Below are 8,584 nucleotides of genomic sequence, written 5' to 3'. Positions count from 1 at the left end.
TACGGATGTGAATTGGTGCTTTATTTTCAAGTCGGCTACCAACTTTCTAAAGCCTGCATCCGTGAATTGAGTGCCATTGTCAGTGGTGATGGAGTAAGCGACCCCAAACCTTGTGACAATGTTCCTGTATAGGAATTTTCGACTTCTATGGGCAGTAGCATTGGCTAGGGGCTCCACCTCAATCCATTTTGTGAAATAGTCTACTCCTACAATGAGGAACTTGACTTGTCCCGATCCTTGGGGGAAGGGCCCGAGGAGGTCGTGTCCCCACTTTGCAAATGGCCAAGGTGATGTTACGCTGATGAGTTCTTCTGGTGGGGCGATATGGAAGTTAGCATGCTTCTGACATGGTGGACATGTCTTAACGAACTCGATTGCCTCTTTTTGTAAAGTTGGCCAAAAGAATCCGGCTCGGAGTATTTTCTTGGCAAGCGCTCGTGCTCCGAGATGATTGCCGCATGTGCCACTGTGTATCTCCTCTAAGACCTCTTTTGTGTTAGAGGTCGGTATATTTTAGTAGAGGTGTCGAAATCCCTCTCTTGTATAGGATGTTGTTTATGATGGAGTAATACTGTGCCTCCCGCTTTAACCTATTTACCTCCTTCTTATCTGTAGGGAGTATCTCTTATTTGAGGTAGCTGATTATGGGGGTCATCCATCCTTGATCCTGTCCCGATATGGCTAGGATTTTTCCTCTTCTAAGATTGACGGGTTCTGTAGTATTTCCTGGATGAGGCTCTTATTATTGCCCCCTGGTTTGGTGCTGGCTAATTTTGAAAGTGCGTCAGCTCGAGCATTCTGTTCCCGAGGTATATGTCAGATCTCATATTCCTAGAATTGTCCGAGTTGTTCCCTGGTTTTGTCCAGGTACTTTTTCATAGCGGGATCTTTGGCTTGGTAGGTCCCTACTATTTGTGAGGTGATGACATGTGAATCGCTAAAGATGACAAGTTTTTGGGCTCTGTCCTCTTTAGCCAGCTTCAAACCAGCTAATAGCACCTCAAACTCAGCCTGATTATTAAAAGCAGGGAACTCGAATTTCAAGGAGAGTTCGATTTGGGTTCCCTAATTACTTTCTATTATCACAGCTGCTCCACTCCCGGTTTTATTTGAAGAGCCATCTACATATAGATTCCAATTTGTAGGGTTTTCCGGGGTGTCAGTGTACTCTGCAATAAACTCGGCCAAGTACTATGATTTGATAGCTGTCTAAGCTTCATATTGAAGGTCGAATTCAGACAACTTGATTGCCCACTGTAGGATTCTTCCTGCTAAATCTGTTTTCTGCAGAATGCCTTTTATTGGCTGGTTGGTTCGAACTTTGATGGTGTGAGCCTGGAAGTATGGGCGAAGTCGTCGAGAGCTTAATATGAGAGTGTACGCAAATTCTTCTATCTTTTGATAGTTCAGCTCAGACCCTTGTAGTGCTTTGCTAATGAAGTATAGAGGTTGTTGTCCGCTGTTGTCCTCTTTGACTAATACTGAGTCTGCTGCCCGACTTCCTACTGCACGGTATAGTATGAGTGCTTCTCCTTCCCGTGGTCGAGTAAGGATGGGTGGTTGTCCCAGTAATATTTTGAAATCCTAGAAAGCTTGCTCGCACTCTAGTGTCCATTCAAACTTCTTTCCCTTCCTTAGTGTGGCGTAGAAGGGGAGAGATCTTATAGCTAATTTGGCTAGAAATCTGGATAAGGCTGCTAGTCGTCCGTTGAGCTGTTGCACTTCTTTGACACAGGTCGGGCTTTTCATATCAAGTATGGCTCGACACTTGACCGGGTTTGCCTCGATTCCTTTTTGTGTGAGCATGAAACCGAAGAATTTGCCAGTTTCTACTGTGAAGGAGAGGGTTAAGTCACATGCCATGCTTTCTTATGGTATTGAATACTTGGGCGAGGTCGAACAGTAATGATTCCTCGCTTTGTGTTTTTACTAACATGTCGTCCACATATACCTCCATGAGTTTTCCGACATGGTCTGCGAAGACTTTATTCATTGATCTTTGATAGGTGGCTCTCGCATTTTTGAGTCCGAATGGCATGACGACTGTTCCGAGGGTTACCTGAAACTGGAGGTCGATCTCGGACGAGATCTTCTGTATTGGTCGGAGCCGACGTGCCCGGCAGGTGTATAGCGGCCGGAGCTGGTGTGTCCGACTTGTGGAACTGAGAGTGCTGCTGATCCTTTATCACCGAAGGGTAGGGGGTACTTGCAAGGGACTCCGATGCTTAAGTTAGCAAGGGTATTAAACAGGTATTGAGTAGAATCAGAGTATGAGTTATACCTGGGTGCTCCAGTGTATTTATAATGGTGTGGAGTGACCTTTTTGGATAAGATAAGTTAGTTATCTTATCTTATCTTATCTTATCTTTTGAGTGAGGTCATCTTATCTTCCAGGGAACCGCCCTTCTCTCTGTAGGCTTGGGCTGCCTTAAGATTTGGGGCGTGTTCCTCTACTTGGGCCCTTATTTGGGCTTTTCTGTCGACTTGGCCGAGCTCTTTGAAAAGAGGTCAGGTTGTCCTGACCTGAAGAGGTCGGTCACTTTATCCATCGAACATCCCAGGTCGGACAGTTCGACCCAGGATATGAACAGTGCCCCTGCTTGAGCTTGGTCTTCTTTTTTGTGGTCGAGTCCTTGACTTCGATCCTTCTTTGGTGAAGCCAAACTCAAGCATTTCATTGATTCTTTTGTAGTAGCTTTGAATGTAGAACGTTTCCTCTAAAAGACGCGCGCTTTTATATCGGCGCTTTTTTGGGAACGTGCGAGGTTTTAATGCCTTCTTTAACTTTGAGCATTAATTGCCCCGTTTCCCCTAGGCTCTTTACTTTTGATTTTGAAAACCCAGAAAACGGTTTCTCTTCTTTTATTTTGCTTGTAACTTCTTCGCAACTTTTTTCCTCTTCCCTCTTTGCTCTCTGTCTTTCGCTTGTACTTCTGCTTCCTGGCTTTTCGCGGCGTCGCTTGGCAATTTTTGGGGCAACTTTTACTTCTACACCTCCATTTATTTTTCTTCGAAGCTTCTTTCGTCTCCAGGTTAGTCCCATTTCGTGCTTTTTCTTTGTTTTTGGTTTTGTGATGAGGTTTTGATTCTAATCCTCCCTTTTTTGAGAAAGTTTGCATCTTTCTGTTTCCGTTGTGCCCTAGATTTGTTGAAATGTGCTTTCTGGAAGTTTTCTCTATCTTCTGCATGACCATTTTGCTTTTGCTTGATGCTTTTAGGGCTTTGCATGTTCTTTGTTGTTTCTGTTCTGATACTGTTGTCCGCGTCTATTCCTTGTTTTATTTGAAGGTTGCTTTTGTCTGATCTTGAAAAAAAAGGTTGCATCTTTAATGGTCTCTGCTTGGCGTGCTTGATGTTTGGGAATGCTTTTTGCTTGGTAGACTGTAATGGCTTATGCTTTCTGAAAATGTTTGCTTATTTGAAGTCTTTTTTTGCTTGAGAAATGCTGGGGTAGGAGCTGTAGATTTTCCTAGAAACCTTACTTGATTATTGCCTCCAAAGGATGCCCCAAGACTTTTGGTTTGAGTCTTGGGGTTTTCCTTTTCTGTTTGTTTCGCCTGTATCGTATTGAGTTATTTTCTCCCTTGTCCGAGATGTTTTTAGTAACCCCATCTTCTTTTCTTACTTGTAGGATTAGTTGGCCTCATGTCTTCTCGCAATAACATTGTAGAGATATCTTCCAGAGTTCCTGAGGGGATGTCCGATTGGTTGGACTCCCTTGTTTTGTTGTGTGTTTCTGCTGTAGATGCTGAGTTTTGCACAGAACTGAGGAAGCGCCATAGGATTTGTGGTAACAATTCCCGTGAGGAGGATTACGAGCTTGTTGCTTCTGATTCTGATGAGAGAGTCTGCTTTCTGACTTCTGTTGAGGGAGAGCGTCCCTTCTTTTATGCTTATGAATACTTCTTCAGTCAGTTGAACGTTTCCTTTCCTTTTACTGCTTTTGAGACCGACTTGTTGTGGTCGTGTAACATTGCTCCATCCGAGCTTCACCTAAATTCTTGGGATTTTATTAAAATTTTTCAGCTTCTCTGCCGAGAATTAAATGTAACACCCTCTCAAACTCTTTTCCTTTACTTGTTTGTTTCCGCCAAGCTTGGCGGTTCTTCGAAAAAGAAAGCTTCCTGGGTTTCCTTCAGGTCTGCCCAGGGCCATAAGGTTTTTGCTATGTATGACGAGTCTTTTAAGGACTTCAAGAACTACTTTTTTAAGGTTCGTGCTGTTGAGGGGGCCCGCCCCTTTTTTCTTGATGAAAATGATGAGCCCTCGTTCCCTCTAGAGTGGGAGATGCTTGATGATGTCGAGCGCGCTTTTGTAGTTGTTCTTGAGGATCTCTGGGGGAAACCACCCCATCTTGATACAAAAAGATTTTTGAATGACCCGTCCTTGGTTCGGGCTGTTTTGGGTATTTGTCTGACTTATTTCCATACTTGTTTCCTTTTTCTTCCTCTTATCGGATTTGTAATTCTTTGTTGTGGCTGATTTTGTATTTGCAGAGATGTCAAAGAAGCGGTGGAGCATGTGGTTTAATTCGATGCAAAGCGAGAACCTTACCAGGGCTAGCAAATACCACTATTTTTGGTTTTGGATCTTCCAAATCATTCCCGCAAGAGGTCCGGACCCATTTTTTTATGAGCCTTCGATAAAAAGATTCATTCTCTTCATAAAAAAGAGGAGGTAGAAACAATAAAGATTTATTTTTTGACAGTGACTCCATGAAGGCCTTCAAAAGGGCAAAGAAGGCAACTGCTGCTCTGAACATCTCGGTCAAGGTGGCCGGTGAGGGATCGTCACAGTTCCCAGTGAAGCCTTCTGTGCCGAGTTCCCTTGGGCTGAGGAAAGTGATTCCTACTCCTCGGTTTCATCAGGTCGGTCCTCCTCAGACTTCTGCCGTTGCTTTTGGTGTCCCTCCCTTAAAAAAGCAAAAGACATCCGAGCCCTTCAACCTGGATGCCCCGGATTTTGATGCTATCGAGTTTGTTGACCAGCAAATTGCCCGCTATGGTGGGCTTTCTATGGACGACGTGTCTCTTCTTCAGCACTGGATTTTATCACCAAAAGTAGTGTGAAGATGGCTCATATGGGTGCGGCTATATTCTGAACAGTTCAGGGGATTCCGATTCATGCCACAAAATCCTTCATGGAAGAGGCTAAGTCGGAATTTGATCGAATCAAGGGTCTGAAGGAGGAGTTGGAGGTGAAGTTGGCAAAGGTGGAGAAGGAGCTGGAGGGTGAGAAGGCCAGTTCTATTGCCTTGGCTGCTTCTTTGAAGCTGGCCGAGGACATGGCACTGAAACATAAGGATAGCTATGTCTCGGCTTATAGGGAATTGATGCATCTTCGGGAGGATTTGGAAACTGCTCGGGTTAATTATGGAAGCTTCAGGGTCACCTTGTGGGTAGCGTAACTGCCGCCTCCGAGAACCTGATGGAGCAGTTCCAGATTGTTGCTCCTGATGCCGACTTGACTCTCATCAGCCTGGACAATGTCATGAGGGATGGTAAGATTGTCCCTGATGACCAGGATGATGATGAGACTGACCTTCCCCCAGTGCCTTCTCTTAAGGTGTCGACCTCCTTTGTTCCTCCCGTTACATCTAATCCAGATTGCCAGATTCTGAACCAGGATGATGGAACCGTAGATGCTGTGCCCCTTCAGGCTCGCCCTCCTTCTCCCCGTACTGATGCTGTCGGGAAGGCTCCTGATCTTAGCTGATCTTTTTTCTGAATATTTGTGTAAATAGCCTGATTTGTGGGCTTTTGAACTTGTTTTTGTGAATGATGTTTTATTGACTATTGATACTCTAGTTTCTATTTTTAGCAACTTATTTTGAAAACAAAATGGTTTCTCTGAAGTTGATTTCGGTGGCCTCTTTGAAGCTTTATCATACTATGCTTTCATTGTGCTCTAGCAGGGTGTCTGTCGGAATCTTGCTGGTTGGCCTCTTTAGATTGCTTTTGTACTTTTTGTTTGTAGCTTGGATCCTTTTGAGGTCGTGACTTGTGGGGGGTCCAACTTGTTTTTCGGTTTCCTTGCTTTTGTTTTGTACTTTTAGCGCCTTATAACCGATTTCTTTTATGTTGGTCCCCTTCTAAGTTATTTTTGTAATCCTCTTTTCTGGGCCTTTGCCAGGTCTCTTTAAGGGATTACTTTTATAACTTATCTTTGTAGGAGACCGACTTCGTTAGGTCGATCTCTTCTAAGTTGTTTTTGTAATCCTCTTTCTTGGACCTTTGGTAGGTCTCTTTCAGGGGATTACTTTTACAACTTGTTTTGTAGGAAACCGACTTCGTTAGGTCGATCTCTTCTAAGTTGTTTTTGTAATCCTCTTTCTTGGACCTTTGTTAGGTCTCTTTCAGGGATTACTTTTACAACTTGTTTTGTAGGAAACCGACTTTGTTAGGTCGATCTCTTCTAAGTTATAGCAATTCCTCTTTAATAGGGTTAGTCAGACCTCTTTCCAGGGATTTGCTGATAACTTGGACTGGTTTGATCCGATTTTTTAATATTCGGCCAGTCTTTTTTAAGTTATTATATAGCAATCCATAAGACCTCGTCAGGTTCTTTTTTCGGGATCACTTTCGATAACTTCTTGCATTATTCTGTGTTCATCTTTTGCCGATTTATAGATTGTGATTTTTGTCCTGGTTTAATCGACCTTTAGGTGAATGTGGTTTCTGTCCTGGTTTAATCGACCTTTAAGTGAATCGTGTTTTCACCTTTGTCGATCGATTATTCCTATCAAGATCGTATAGTGAATCTGTTCTTCACTTCTTGTTCGATCTGTTGCTTTATAATCGGTCGATGAATGCTTCAGATTAATGCATCTTGAGCATTTGTAGAATATCTGAAATGTATTTTTATTTAAAGAAAGTGCAAATATATACAGGCGGGAGTTTTTTATACCCTTAAGTCAGATTAAATCTCAATCTTGACGCCTCATTAAAAAACCTTTTCAGGAAAAAGAGTGCGTCTTGTGATGAGACCTTTATCTAACTATAGTACCTTTTCAGGTTACAAGCGTGCCATGATCTGGGGAGTTCTCGTCCCTCGAGTTCAGACAGTCTGTAGTAGCCCTTCCCAAGTACTTTTGTGACTCGGTAGGGTCCTTTCCAATTAGCTGCCAGCTTTCCTTCTCCAGGTCGAGTTGTTCCAATATCATTTCGGATTAAGATGAGATCGTTCTCTGCGAAATCTCTTGGCACTACCCTCTGATTATACCTGGAAGCCATTCGTCGCTTTAATGCCTCTTCTCTGATCCGAGCTCTTTCTTGGATTTCTGGAAGTAGGTCGAGCTCTTCTCTTTGGAGTTGAGAATTTGTTTGCTCATTGTAGTGGACTACTCGAGGAGATCTTTCTTCGACCTCTATTGGAATCATTGCCTCCACTCCGTATGCTAGTCGGAATGGTGATTCGTTCGTGGTAGAATGGGGGTCGTCCGATATGCCCATAGGACTTGTGGAAGTTCCTCGGCCCAAGCCCCCTTTGCTTCTTGCAGTCTACGCTTCAACCCGGCTAATATGACTTTGTTGGCCGCTTCGCCTTGTCCGTTGGCTTGGGGATGTTCAACAGAGGTAAACTGGTGTTTTATTTTCAAGTCGGCCACTAACTTTCTGAAGCCTGCATCTGTGAATTAGGTGCCATTGTCTATGGTGATGGAGTATGGGACCCCAAACCTTGTAACGATGTTCCTATATAGGAATTTCCGGCTTCTTTGAGCAGTAGCATTGGCTAGGGGTTCTACCTCGATCCATTTTGTGAAATAGTCTACTTCTACTATGAGGAATTTTACTTGTCCCGATCCCTGTGGGAAAGGTCCGAGAAGATCGAGTCCCCATTTTGCAAATGGCCAGGGTGAGGTCACGCTAATGAGTTTTTCTGGCGGGGCGATGTGAAAGTTGGCATGCTTTTGACATGGTGGACATGTCTTTACAAATTCTGTAGCTTCCTTTCGTAGAGTTGGCCAATAGAATCCTGCCCGGAGTACTTTTTTGGTGAGAGATTGTGCTCCGAGATGGTTGCCACAAATGCCGCTGTGTACTTCTTCCAAGACTTCCTTTGTATTGGATGTCGGGACGCATTTTAATAATGGTGTTGAGATCCCTCTTTTGTATAGGATGTTGTTTATGATAGTGTAGTACTGTGCCTCCCTTTTTAACCTCTTTGCCTCCCTTTCATATGTGGGAAGCGCTTCTGTTTTGAGGTAGTTAATTATGGGGGTCATTGGTGGACGAAATTGTGATTTCTATCTTTTGAGCTTTAGCATGTATTTACTCTTAGGGCACTGTTTATTTTCACAACTCCGTTCAACTAACCAGCAAGTGTACTGGGTCGTCCAAGTAATAAACCTTACATGAGTAAGGGTCGAATCCACAGAGATTGTTGGTATGAAGCAAGCTATGGTCACCTTGTAAATCTCAGTCAGGCAAACTCAAATGGGTATGGTGATGTACGAATAAAACATAAAGATAAAGATAGAGATACTTATGTAATTCATTGGTGGGAATTTCAGATAAGCGGATGGAGATGCTGTAGAGCCCAGGGACGCCTGCTTTCCTACTGCTTCTACTCAATCCTTCTTACT

The sequence above is a fragment of the Arachis duranensis genome, chromosome 10, assembly GCF_000817695.3.
Source record: "Arachis duranensis cultivar V14167 chromosome 10, aradu.V14167.gnm2.J7QH, whole genome shotgun sequence".
In the NCBI taxonomy this organism is placed as follows: Eukaryota; Viridiplantae; Streptophyta; class Magnoliopsida; order Fabales; family Fabaceae; genus Arachis; species Arachis duranensis.
Note: the sequence above shows the minus strand (reverse complement) of the source record.